Source organism: Trichechus manatus, unplaced genomic scaffold (assembly GCF_000243295.1).
Source record: "Trichechus manatus latirostris isolate Lorelei unplaced genomic scaffold, TriManLat1.0 scaffold00236, whole genome shotgun sequence".
Taxonomy (NCBI): Eukaryota; Metazoa; Chordata; class Mammalia; order Sirenia; family Trichechidae; genus Trichechus; species Trichechus manatus.
This window is the reverse complement of record NW_004444172.1, coordinates 1,477,464-1,491,717: the sequence shown is the minus strand read 5'-3', so window position 1 is coordinate 1,491,717 and position 14,254 is coordinate 1,477,464. Positions and strand designations below refer to the sequence as shown.

At 40.5% G+C, this 14,254-nt stretch overlaps 1 pseudogene; it reads left to right on the top strand.

The window, feature by feature from the left end:
• The first annotated feature begins 13,012 nt into the window (after nt 1-13,012).
• LOC101354386 (olfactory receptor 5AL1-like) lies at nt 13,013-13,951 on the top strand (annotated as a pseudogene).
• The last annotated feature ends 303 nt before the right edge of the window (nt 13,952-14,254 follow it).

Sequence of the window (14,254 nt, the reverse complement as noted above, 5' to 3'; positions counted from 1 at the left end):
CTGCCTGTCTCATTCCCTTCTCTTATTTGAAGCCTGACCATTACTGGTCAGGGTTCATTCTAAACCACTGTGCAGCTGCCTGTTTTACCTGGTGGGGAGACTCTGGTGAGGTCACAAGCTAGATGTAAAGTTCTGGGATTTTGTGAAGGTTAACTCTTTTTCTTTTTACCAGCATTACAGAGGAGGTTTTGGGTCAGAAGGCATTAAAACATATGGGGAAAATTGGGATGCAACAGCATAGTAAAATGCAAAAGCAAATAAAAAGAATTATGAAAATGAACGTTCTCGTACCCAGTAGATACCGGGTAACCAGGATGTCCCCAGATGAAAAGGGTAGTCAGCCTTAACACTCTGGTTGGCCAGGGCAGACAAAGTCATATCTGGGGTGGGGGGGCGGGGTGACACTGCTAAAGGAGATGTGTTGTTTAAGAAACTGGTGATATTTAAATACCAGGATTTCTGGTGACAAGAGGACTAGTTGCCAGAAGAGAAAATGCAAGGAGTTTTGGTACACTTGACAAAGGCAGAGGGTTAGTGGAAAACATGAAAGGTGATATTGGCATCACCTGTAGGTCTATCAGGATGCCTAATAGCCCACAACCTTCTTTCCAAACAGAAATAACTTGTTTACAAGATGAGGAAATCACTTCACTGATTGATTGTTGGGGCTTTAAGGCTACCATTGATACTCCCGTTAGGTGCTGGGAGTAAAAAGTATAATTAACATGGATGGTTTGACTGGGGATTAGATCGAGGCATGTACTCAGAGTGTAAGATGGGGTGAGTACTTTTACTGCCATGGACTCCGGGTTTCCTGGGATCAAGGGGAAATATCTGTTAGGTTTTGGACAAATTGGGTCAGTAATAAACTGTCAGGGTCTCCTGAACTCTGAATTGGGAGAGGGTAACAGACCCAGTAGTTTTTTAAATTTCCTCCTCTAGTAACAGCTTGACTAAGTTTGATAGCAGCATTGTCTTTCCAATCTTCTTGGAAGCTAGAAGTTAGGTTAAGAAAATAAAAGAAAAGGTAGAAGTTGGTCAGGAGAGACCTACCAATGAAGGTAAACATTATGCTTAAAGATGGGTACAGGGAGGCTGAGGAAATCAGTAAGTTTGTGTCATCTGGTGAGAACCTCTGGCTCCCAGTGGAATAAGTATTTTACATCTTGGATAGGTTCACAAGACCAACTCTCGTGATTCAGGTGGGTCTGTGTGTCTGGTTCTAGAGGCTTCACTTTCTTGATACAGGTGTGATGGATCCACGCTTTGAGACTGTTGAGCTTGACGGCGGTCAGAGTTGCTAGTAATACTTCAAAGGGACTGGTCCACTTCTGCTGGAGAGGCTCTGACTTCCAGGCTCTTAGGAAGACCCAATCAGCAGGCTGGAATGAATGCAGAGGTACTTCTGGTTCAGGTGGGATCCTCAGGTGCACATACCTGTGGAGAGAAGACAGAGTGACCCAAAGAGACTGCAGGTATTTAGTAACTTGAACATCTCCAATCTCATGGAGGGAGGGAGGTTGGTCATTATTAAGGCAGGTTATGTTGGTCATATTGGGTTTCTCTAACAAAGGACGTCCATATAATAAATCAAATTGGCTTAGTTTCAGTTTGCCTCTAGGGGCAGACCAAATTCTCAAGAGGGTCATAGGCAGTGCCTTTGTCCATACCAGCTTGGTCTCTCAGAACAGCTTTGCTAGGTGTTTCTTTAGAGTCTGGTGTCATGGATTGAATTATGTCCCCCAGAAAATGTGTGTGTCATTTTGGCTGGGCCATGATTCCTGGTAAAGTGTGATTTTCCTATGTGTTGTAAATCGTGCCTCTATGATGTTAATGAGGGAGGATGGGTGGCAGTTGTTTTAGTGAGGCAGGACTCAATCTACAAAATTGGATTGTGTCCTGAGGCAATCTCTTGAGATATAAAAGACAGAAGTGAGCAGAGAGACAGGAGGACCTCATACCACCAAGAAAGCAGTGCCAGGAGCAGAGTGCGTCCTTTGGACCTCGGGTCCCTGCACGGAGAAGCTCCTAGTTTGGGGGAACACTGATGAGAAGAAGGCCGACAGAGACAGAAAGCCTTCCCCTGGAGCTGACGCCTTGAATTTGGACTTATAGCCTACTTTACTATGAAGAAATAAATTTCTCTTTGTTAAAGCCATCCACTTGTGGTATTTCTGTTGTAGCAGCACTAGGTGACTAAGACAGTCTGGTTAGCCCGCTCTGCTTTACCACTGGACTGGGGTCTCCAGTCTGTGTGTAAGTTCCAATTAGTGTCCAGGGCAGTTGCCTATGATTGCACCACCAAGGCCACAAAATGGGACTCGTTGTTGCTGCCAATGGAGACGGGAAGCCAAAATTGAGGGATTATTTCATTTAGGAGGTGTTTCACAACTTTGGTGACCTTTTCAGTCCTGCAAGGAAAAGCTTCAACCCTGTTAGTAAAGGTGTCGATAAAAACTAGCAGATATTTGTAATTCCCGGGAGCTCGAGGCATCTCAGTGACATCCACCTGCCAGTAATCTCCAGGCATTGTCCCAGTTCGCTGGACCCCTGGGGGCACTTCAGCAGTCTTCTCTGGATTATTTTTCACACAGATGGAGTAGCTCTTTACCATTCCTGAAACAGTAGCATTGACCATTGGTCTAATTAATTGTCTCTTAATCATATAGTTCATCGTGTCCGTAAGGGGTGGACAGGTGGACTCTCCATAGGATAGGGTGCATGAGTTTTGATGGAATAAAAATTTTTCCATGGGGTTGTGCAGCCATTCATCTTTGTTTAGAGTGCCCCCGCTAGTCTTGGCAATGTTTTTATCTTGTTGGGAATAGTCCAGGTGGAGGTCAGGTGGTGATAACTCTAAATGGGGGAGAATTAGCAGGGCTACCACGACTAGTTTCTGTTGGATTGCAGCTTTACTTGCTGCTGCGTCTGTGTTGTAATTACCCTTGGCCACCATGTGTCCCCTTTTTGATTCTTTTTGCAGTGTACTACTGCTACTTGGGTGAGTAGAAGAACGGCTTGTAAAAGTTGTAAGATCTCTGGAGAATAATTAACGTCTTTACTTCCTGCTGTTAGGAGCCCTCTTTCCTTCCAGATTGTCACATGTGCATGCAATACCCCAAATATGTACTTGGAATCAGTACATAAATAGTCGCTTGCTTACCTTTGGTGGTTTTAAGGGCCTGCAATATGGCAATGAGCTCGGCCTTCTGGGGTACCTGGAGGAAGTGCATTAGCCTCTATTTCCTCTTCTAAAGTGACCGCCACATATCTAGCTTTTCTTTTTTCTTATTCCATGTAATTGCTTCCACTGGAGAACAGCTCAAGGTCTGTGACTGGCAATGAGTAGCTTGTCCACGTATTGGAGGAGGACACCACTGGTTATGGTCAATTGTCTCAGTTCTTGTGCTAAAGCTGATCCAAAAGAGTAGGACTGTTTAAGTCCTGCAAGAACACTTGCCAACACACCTGTTGTGTTTATCTTATTCCTGGGTCCTCCCACTCAAAGGCAAAGATTTCTTAACTTTTTTCAGGTTTGGCACAGTGAACCTGGAAAAGGTGGGTGACAAGGTTGACAGCAGGATATACAGGTTGGGGACTACAGGGAGGATCACAACAGTTACCTGGTTGACAGCTTGCAGATCCTGAACCAACCAGTGTTCTCCGTTTTCTTCTTCACTGGCAGTATAGGGGCATTGAACTGTCACTGACACAGTCTGAGCATCCATGTTTCAGGTATCTGATGATGATTTTGCCCAGTACCTGTTGGGCTTCAGCTTGGACAGGATACTGCTTAAGCCTTGAAGGAACTATATCAGGTAACAATTCAATGACAGCGAGGGGGACATTCTTGCTGTCCTCGGTATTTTGTTGGCCCACACCTATGGCACTGCTGCATCTCTGATATCTGAATCAACTAACATTCAGTAATGTTCTTTCCCATAGTCAGCTGGTGACCTGGAAGTGAGGGCCTTTTGTAACTGCCACTTGTTTTTCGTAAAGGAAGGAGTGTGTTAAAGATTTTCCTTGTATAGAAAAAGTTAGAGGTTGGAAGAAGAGAGGGTGCTCTTCTTTTCCTGATACTCCCACAACAGACACTGTCTCGCTCATCGGTCTAGCTTTTTTTTTTGGGGGGGGAGGGGTCAGAAGTGAGTAGATCCCTCCAGTATCTACCAGAAACTTTACAGGTTCTCTCTTCACCTTGATTATAACGAGACGCTTGAGTGGAGGACTTGCCTCCAGTCTCCCTCAGTCTGACTCATCTTCTAATGGCAAGATCGGTCACTGGGTCACCTCTCTCTTTTTTAGTCCCTTTGCTTGGTATTTTGTACACCCTCACTTTCAGTGTCCTTTCTCTTTATACTAGCTGCACTGGTTTCTTTCCAAAGGGGTGTGGGACCTTCTCAGCTCCTGTTACCTTGGTCTCCCTCCTTGTCTTTGTTCTCTTATGGAATGAACTTCAGCCTGCAAGGTGGCAGTTAGGAAGGCTGCCTGGTGCTTTGGTTTGCAACTTTCTTTCTTGCTCCTTATCTCAGTTAGAGTCACCTTGGCAGGCCAGTTCCATTAACCAAGAGATTTTTAACCCTATACCTCCTTCTACTTTCTGAAGCTTTCTTTTAATATCAGGTGCATTTTGCCCTATAGAGATTATATTGATCATTCAGGTATTTTCAGGGCTTTTGGGATCCAGATCAGTGAACTCATGAACATGGTTTTAAGATACTATGGCACTCTTGAGAACCAGTCTCGCCCAGTGTCACGGGTTGAATTGTGCCTCCCAAAAATATATGTCAATTTGGTTAGGCCATTATTCCCAGTATAGTGTGGTTGTCCTCCATTTTGGGGTTTTCCTATGTGTTATAAATCATAATCTCTGCCCGTGGTTAAAGAGGATTACGGTGGGATGTAACACCCTTGCTCAGGTCACATCCCTGATGCAATGTAAAGAGATTTCGCTTGGGTGTGGCATGCACCACCTTTTATCTTACAAGAGATAAAAGGAAAAGGAAGCAAGCAGAGAGTTGGGGCTCTCATACCACCAAGAAAGCAGTGCCAGGAGCAGAGCATATCCTTTGAACCCGGGCTTCCCGCCAGGAGAAACTCCTAGTCCAGGTGAAGATTGATAAGAAGGACCCCTCCAGAGCCAACTGAGAAAGCCTTCCCCTGGAGCTGACACCCTGAATTTGGACTTCTAGCCTGCTAGACTGTGAGAAAATAAATTTCTCTTTGTTAAAGCCATCCGCTTGTGGTATTTCTGTTATAGCAGCACTAGATGTCCAAGACACCTGGGGTATTTTCACTTTCCCTAACAGTGGAATCCAGGTGCCCAAAAGTTGTTCCACTCCGTGTGTAGAGGTGGCGAGCCCATTGGCAGGATAGAAGAACTTTGAGGGGTGGATATAAACATAAAGGGGTCTTAACAGTGGGGGCTGTCGCTGGCGAGGTGGCTCTGTAGGGTGGAGGCAGGGCATAGGGAGGGGGCAGCACAGGTACTGAAGGGGCAGGTTCTGGAAGATCCTCTTCAGGGTCGGGAGGGAGGACTGGCAGTTGTGATTCATCAGTCCCTTTCTGAACTAAGATTTTACGTTTTTCTGTAACTCTTTTTTTCTGATACAGAGTCATGAAAGTTTTCACAAAATACTTTTCATCGCATTTACCCTCAGGAGTATAGAAAAGAGCAAGTTGGAGGATAGTATAATTTAGAGGTCAATTTGCTGACTGGTTTTCCTCATCTTCCAATTCATACTGAGGCCTTGCAGTGTTACAAAAGAAAATCATCTTTTTCTTTTTCATAGGGTCTGACCTGAAATATTCCCAGATTTTAAAGATGCATCTTAGTAGGCTACGTTTCAGGATTTCTTGAATATTCCTCATTTTCCAGACACACACAAAGTTATACATTCACACAGCCTAATTTGATTCACCAGCAGATACCTAGAGCCTTTTACACTCTCAACGGTCAATACTCCTGCTTCTTGGGACTCCTATAAGGCCTTACCTAGGAATTATTCCGTTACTTACCAAACCTAGAGCCTTGTAAGCCCTCAATGGTAAATACTCCCGCTTCCTGGAACTCTTCTAAGTCCTTAACTAGGTATTTACCAGATAACCCCAGGAGTGTTTCATGTCTCCTACTGAATCACCACTGAGTTACAGGCAGCTTGGCCTCCAGGACCACCCTGAAGTCTCCTGGAGAACTCTCTGGGTGACAGCAGACAGTAGGCGGGGTCCCTGGCATGGCCTGTCTCAGGAACTGAGCAATTACTCCCGGATGGCTTACCAGAAATGTTGCCAGGCAGAAACCCCAGTTTCTGCTTGGAGTGACTTGTTACAGCCAATAAACAAGAAGTTGAGGTGGAAGAAGAAAGGGATATTTATTTTATTGTGCAAGGAAAGGAGCAATTGGGGCTGCTGCCTCCAAGACTACTGGCAGGCAGCTTGGGGAGGTGGGTTTTTACAGACAGCAGACAAGGAAATGCAAATTCATCATGAATATTCTGGATTGACCTTCACGCAGTCACTCAGGGTTTGGGAATGACTATGTATTTTCTCTAGACAAGGGTTCGATTCTCCAGCGGGATGTTTATATTTATTTTGCACTTAATGAGCTAAAGGTCACTTGAAGCATTGAGATGGAATAGAAAACCTGTTAACACTGGTTGAGGCCCTCTATGGCTGTTCTGTCGTTATCTTGTCAAGGGCAATTGCTGGTCCATTCTATAGCTATCTTGTCAAGGACAGTTTCAGAAGAATGTACAGCCTATTCTGCTTGGTGTAGGAGGATAAGCCAGAGCAAGTATCTTTTAGAATTTCTGAGCTCTGAGGCTGCATTTGTCACTTTGAAATGCTGAGCTCTGAAGCTGCCTGTCTCAACACCAGTTTATTTCTAACTAGTTCTTACATAATATAACAACCATCTGTGGATTAGGCCCAAATATTAACCCCATCAGTTCATTGTAGAGAATCCCTAACCCATGCATGGATCAATAGAAAGAACTTTGTGCAACAAACAACACTTGACATATAGGTTACATAAACATCTGGACTACCTGTCCACGTAATGTGCTTGTATATCCTGGAAATAGACTTTGTGGTTTTGACAGAGGGAAAGAAGTTTAAAATATCTTCCTTAAACAATCAATGAACAGATTCTCAGGCCCATAGAGCTGTGTGTATGCTGACAAGTGTCTTTCAAGCTTCCTTGGAATTCTCTCACATCTCTGTGGAAAAACTACAATTAGTGTAATTATTACAGATTAATTAGAAATAAAAATGCAAAAAGATATAGTGACTTCTGTAAAATTTCTATTCAAGGTATTTTTGTTGTGGTTGTTAAATCCAATATACAAAAAGAAAAACTAAGCCTGTTGCCGTTGAGTCAATTTCAACTCATAGAAACCATTGTAGGACTGAGCAGAACTGCCCCATAGGGTATCCAAGGCTGTAATCTTTACAGAAACAGACTGCCACATATTTCTCCCACGGAGTGGCTGGTGCGTTTGAACAGCGGACTGTCAGTTTAGCAGCTGAGCACTTAACCACTGTGCCACCCAGACAGTATTATTAAGAACCAGATGAATAACGTTTTTCACATAATATTCATATTAAATAAGATTGATTGTATGTACGTGTATTTGTATAAAAAAAAGTGTTGATTATGATGTTTCTATCTGTTCATCTTTCTATTTATCATTTTATACACACATATGTGCGAAATGGGAATGAACAGAGTTCATTAGAGGGTTTGATTTGTGTACCTTTGAATGCTTTCCAGCACAGTGCAGGTAATAAAATGAGTTCCTTTTAAATTATTATCTGTGGGGGTATGTGCCATTAAAATATGGATGTATAAAGGCCTCTATGCTGCACAGCATGTTGAGACTTTTCCCCAACATGTTGAGACTTGTCACGACTTGTTTTTCCAAACCCATTACTGATTGGCTTGTTTACCCGAATTCCTTCTCCCTTGCCCGAAACTTATTGTTATTCACCCAAAGCCCATTGTTCTGTTATTTGCTTCACTGCTTGCTGTATTGACTATAAAATAAACTCCTGGGACTGAAGCTGGGTTCGACTCCTCAGAGTGACCCTCCTGGCCCCACTTCTCTGTAAGAGTTGTGGCATTGGTTACTGTCTCCGCCGCCCTGACAATCGCCGCCACTGTGACAATTATCCTTTGTGAACAGAACTTTCAAGCATAATTCTCTAACACTGAACTATATACACTGGTAGGCCAATAAGAAATTCATGCCAATCGTAAATTGCAACAGATTGAGTTTCTCGTCTAGAGTTGGATCTTTGACACAATCCAAATCATTACTTAGTGGTGGGTTAATACACTTTGAGCTAATGCATACCGTGACCACTTATCGAAATTCATAAATTTAGTAAGACCAGCATTAAAGTATAAAAAGCTAAGTACAATTAAACATTTTCCGTGTTGTTTTCCAAAATGTTAGAATGATCTTTGCTAAGTAATAATTCTTTATTACACTTGGGCTCAGCAAAGTGATCTGTCATTTCAAGTGGTTGTTCCTTGCCCGTGAGGCAAATTGGATCCCAAAAGATCAACCATAACGTAATTTGTTATGCTTGTGAGACATCATTAGATTTTTCATAAATTTTAAAGAATGATGTAATACAAGGAAAATGTTCTAGAGGGACTAACAAACTATACAAAATGTACTGACAATATTAAGTAATGGTAAGTATTGTTGGTATTCCCAGAATTGGCTTCAAGATTGATTGAATTCTTTTTGGTTTAGTTGTAGATTACTCAAAGAAAAAATACTCAAGGTAATTGAGGTAGTAAAAAAGAGTTTGAAGTAAGACAGACTTTGGATTTGTTTGTTCAATTATGCTATAAGTACATTTGGACTGTCTACTAATTGCAGAGACCTGCTGGGTATTGGAGATAAAAGTGGAGAAAATATACAACTATCTTGTCTTACAGAGAATTTGAAATTTAAGATAGGTTTCAGACAGATTAACAGGTGGGTGAATTGTTCAGAGCAACATTTGAGAGATAATAAAAGACCTACAGAAGGAAGTGAAATTTCACTTGAGATTTGAAGGAGACATTGAAAGAATGTAGCCAACCAGAAGGGTGAAGGTAAAGAAAGGAGTATTCTGACAAAACTTTTTGCAAAACAATGTGGTCACATCTGAGAAACTGAAGCAATATGGCTGAGGCATGGAGATTATATGAGGGATGTCACAAGAGATGAGACTAGTCTGCAAAGCAGGAGTTTATTTATCAAAGGTTGATTTACACATGTTAAGGACTTTGAACTGTATCCTAAGGTCAGTTGGAAAACAAGCTAGATTTACAAGTAGCAAGAAATGTTGGGCTGTCATATGCACAGAGAGGGTTGTAAAACTGGAAACCAGGATAAAAGTTAGAGAGAAGTATTTAGGCTTTTCCTCAGGAAAGGTGTGAAAGAAGTCTAAATAAAGAAAAGAATACATAATATAGAGGATATTAGTAGTGGATGCATTTGAAAAAAATGAATTAGTTAGAAGTGTTCAATAACTAATTATTTGTGGGTGGGGGAGAAGAGGTATATGAAATATTTCTTGGTTTCTTACCTGGATGAATAGCCGGGAGACAGCACCATTCTCTGAGTTAGAAAATATATACTCTAAGACATATGAGTGTGGTGAGGTAGTTTTAGAATCTGATTTTTCTTTAGAACATGTTAAATTTAGATACCTCTGAAATATCTAATTAATGTTATCTGGAAAGCTGTTGGATATATGTACCTGGAGCTTAGAGAAAAATCTAGCCTAGATATTTAGATTTGTGCATCATCAGTATGTAAATGACACTTATCCTCTTATGATTAAATGAGAGCTCTCAACAAGAATGCTCAAAAAGGAAATGAGTTGGCTTAGGGTAGAACTCTAAAGTAAGAGTGTCATTAGAGACAAGGGAAAGATAGCCATGAAGGGAGAGTAAAAATGGACAAAAAGATGGAAAAACCAACAGATTCTGGTAACTTGGAAATCAAAAATAATGTGTTTTAGTGTACAAGGAAATGTCAATGGTGTCCAATGCTACACAGAAGTCAAATACGAAGCCTTCATTGGATTTGAAAGCGAGAGTGTTGGTGTATTTGATGAAACTAATTTCAATGCAATGCTGAGAAAACACATGACAATAATACCATAGGTCTATATAGGCATGTGAGAGAGGAAGTGTGTGTTGGCAACTTATCTAGGCTCTTTGGTAATGAGGGGGTAAAGAGAAGAGCAGAGGTAGAGGAGTAACTTAAGTAAAGGTAGAGGAATAGAAATAAAAAATCACTGTGAGGTTTTTGCATATACTGTTATAGATCAGTGTGAAAGGTTGAATAGATTAGCAGAGGGAGAAGATACGGAATGCAGAAGAGTATGGAATGGAGATATAAGTTTAGTAATAGAAATAGAGGTATGCCTGACCCCAAGCCATGGTATTTTCAATTACCTTGTATGTATGCGAAGCTGGAGAATAAATAAGGAAGAATGAAAAACAATCGGTGTGTTGGAAGCATGTTGTTGTCAGAGTATATTGAATATACTCTGGACTTCTGGAAGAATGAACACATCTGTCTTGGAAGTACAACCAGAGTGCTCCTTATAAGCAAAGATGGTGAGAGTTTGTCTTATGTAATGTCAACGCGTTATTAGGAGGGACTAGCACCTGGAGAAGGACATCATGCTTGGTAAAGTAGAGGCTCAGTGTAAAAGAGGAAGACTGTCAACCTCTCAACAAAATGGGCTGACACAATGGCTGCAACAATGGGTCCAAACATCGCAACGATTGTGAGGATAGCACAGGACCAGGCAGTGCTTCATTCTGTTGTACACAGGGTCACTGTGACTCAGAACCCACTTGATGGCACCTAACTACATTAGAGATGGAGCAACCCCCCCGCCCCAGCCCCTCACTGCCAATAAATAAGTAAATAAAAACGTGGAAAGGATAAATGTAGCAGCAGTAGGTTTATGCAACTCTTCAAAATAAGTTGAATTTTTTTTTAATTTTATTTTGTACTTTAAGTTCTTCTCTTATGTTAGAATTGTTTGCATCTACTCAGAGTAAAGAGAGTGATATAGAAGAATATGAAGAAATTCAAACGGTTTGAAATAATAGCTACTTATAAACTAAGAGACAGAAAAGTTGATTCAGGAAAATGTCAATATTCTGGATAAAAGTAATTGACTACTTTTGAATATGATAAGTTTATAATTGCTCACTTTTGACTGGTTTGTGTTCTTGGTAGCTCAGATACAATTGGAAATTTCAAGCGTATCGATGCTGGAGTCACTGATACCAAGATTTCAAGAATTCAAGAAGCAATGTATTTAATGTGTGGTCTGTGTGGGCACTGATTCCAAGTTTATGGAAAAGGGACAGAATGATCTCGGTGCCAAAATCTTCAATACATAAGAAGGAGTGACCTGAAGATATATAAGTGACAGCAATGAAGATAGGATAAGCTTCGAAGCATGAGGAGAGTTTACTTAAATGCTAGATGTAATAATAAAGAACAAGCATGAATGATGCCTTATCTCTCCTCTCAAATTTAAAATTTACGAAGAGTTACAAGCTGAGCAGCCTACAGACAGATGGCCTCTCTACAGAGAGAAGCAGGTCTCCAAGGGGGATTCAGGTTCTAGTTTAAGCAAGGAGGACAAAATGATTGAAGATGTTGGAGAGTTTGGTAATATCAGAGCAAAAGCTACACACATTTCAGAATAAAACAGCAATGTAAGTTCTAGACAGAATAAGAGCTAGGCAGAGCAGGGTTCCAAGAACAAAAGTTAGTGAGGCAATAGGAGAACCCTTTTCAAAACATTGCAAAACAAATAAGCTCCTACATACATAACTATGATGCAACTGCACATGTTTCTGCAAATTAAGCCTCAGTGTAAATAATATTAATACTATTAAGAGCTAAATTCTATTTAGCCCATAGTATGAGATAGGCACTGTTCTGAGTATTTGACACAGACATGGGTTGCCTTTCCAAAGCTACTTTGTGTCTGGTCAATAGGGGAATTCTTTCCTGTCTGAGTTGAGGTTAGGAATTCAAGGCTGGGACTAGTTAGTGAGTTATTCTTTTTCATCCCATGCTGGTTAAGAAGTGTAAGGAAAACTAAACTCTCTGCATCAGTTTGTGTATCTCAAAATAAAGTTGATAGTTATATTATCAATGTACAGGCTTGATATAAAGATAATCTGTGACAAAATCGCTAGAAAGGCAAACACTTTGTGTTCATGTACAGTTCATTAAAATGACCTCATTTTAATTAGGTAGAAATCAGCTTCCATTTCTACAAATTCATCTTAGGATGTTTTTCTTTTCCTACTCTGCATTTGGATGTTGGAAGATGTATGATAAATGTGCTTTCTGAATCATTTAATGCATCTTTAACCTTGTTATGCATATTTCAGAGAGGCTCTTCACATTTCTATGCCATGTTTCTCCTCTAACTCACAAATACTACACAATAATTGAAGAAAAACTAGGAATTACCGATAAGAGAACAAAATACAAATAATCCTGAATTTATTGTCCAGAAATCAACAGTATTCAAAATTTTATATCTGACATTTTATATTAACTATTCTGGAATCAATTTTGGGAATTTATTTCCTTTTAACTAATTTTTTGAAAGATTTAGTATACTTTTATTTTAGGTTTTCCAATAACATAAAAGAAAATATTTTGACATGTGTTCAAAAAACTCTCAAACTTTATTTCCTCTTATTAAAAATAGATACAACTTAGATTTTTCACTTATATAAAATTTTAAATAAATTACTCTATTTCTGCTTTTACAACTTCCCAAATGATTGCATGTTTTGGAATTTCTGCCTAGAACAGATGTCTTCAACCTAAATGCAGAACTAGCAAGAAGATTCTCCTGGTGGGTCAGAACCATCTTCTAACATCTGCTTGATCTTTGCCAAAAGACTCAAGATTACTTGAAACTGTACTCTGAAGAGCCTTATTGTAATCTTTCCATGGCTAAAGGCAATCATTCAGTGGTGACTGAATTCATCCTCTCAGGACTCACAGATAACCCAGAGCTCCAAGCCATTCTCTTTGGTGTCTTCCTCGTGTTCTACTTAGTTACTGTCGTGGGTAATCTTGGTTTGATTGTGCTAATCCAAATCAGTCCTCAGCTTCACAAACCCATGTATTTTTTTCTCAACCATCTGGCCCTTATTCATTTTTCTTTTACTTCATCTGTTGCCCCAAATGCTTTAGTGATATTTTCTGTGCAGTTAAAAGTATAACCTTTTATGCATGTGCCACTCAGGTGTGTTGCTTTATCACATTTGTAGTTTGTGAATTCTACTTGCCTTCCATCATGGCATATGATCGGTATGTTGCTATCTGCAACCCTTTACTCTACGTCATTCTCATGCCTAGGAAACTCTGTATTCAACTGATTGTTATCACATATGTTTATAGTTTTACTGTGGGTCTTGTACAGACAGTGGTGACATTCTGCTTGTCTTTTTGTGACTCCAATATGGTCTATCACTTCTACTGTGCTGATGTTCCTTTGGTTGCTTTCACCTGCTCTGACACTCAAGTCAAAGAACTGATGTTGTTGATCATTGTTGGGTTCAATACCCTTTGCTCTCTACTGATTGTGTTAATTTCTTATGGCTTCATTTTCTTTGCCATCCTTAGGATCTGCTCTGCTGAAGGAAGACAGAAAGCCTTTCCACCTGTGTGTCCCACTTGACCACCATTACAATATTTTATGGGACTGTCATTTTTATGTACTTATACCCCAATTCAAGTCATTCTCTGAACACAGATAAATTTGCTTCAGTGTTTTATGTGGTGGTGGTTCCCATGCTAAACCCATTGATTATAGCTTGAGAAACCAGGAGGTAAAAAATGCAGTAAACAGAATTATAGAAAAGTTGTGTTTGGCTATCAGATAAATGAAGAATCACAGTGAAGCCAGCTAGGGACAGAAAAGGCCTTAAACAGCAGATTATGTCAGTTAAAAATTTTTCTAGAAGAAGAATGGTGTCACTGTTGTTTGCTTCTTCCTAATCTGTCCGTTTGCAGCTGTGTTTCAAATCAGCCAGTTAAAACTAGAATCCTGGGCATGTGCAGTAAGAGACCAGGTTGATGGCCAGATGTCCCCATCCCATAATAAGTATTGCCTGGGAACCAAAAGACCCATGCTAAGGAACCAAAATCACTGGTCATAGTCATGGAGCGGTGACCAGGCCCATTTC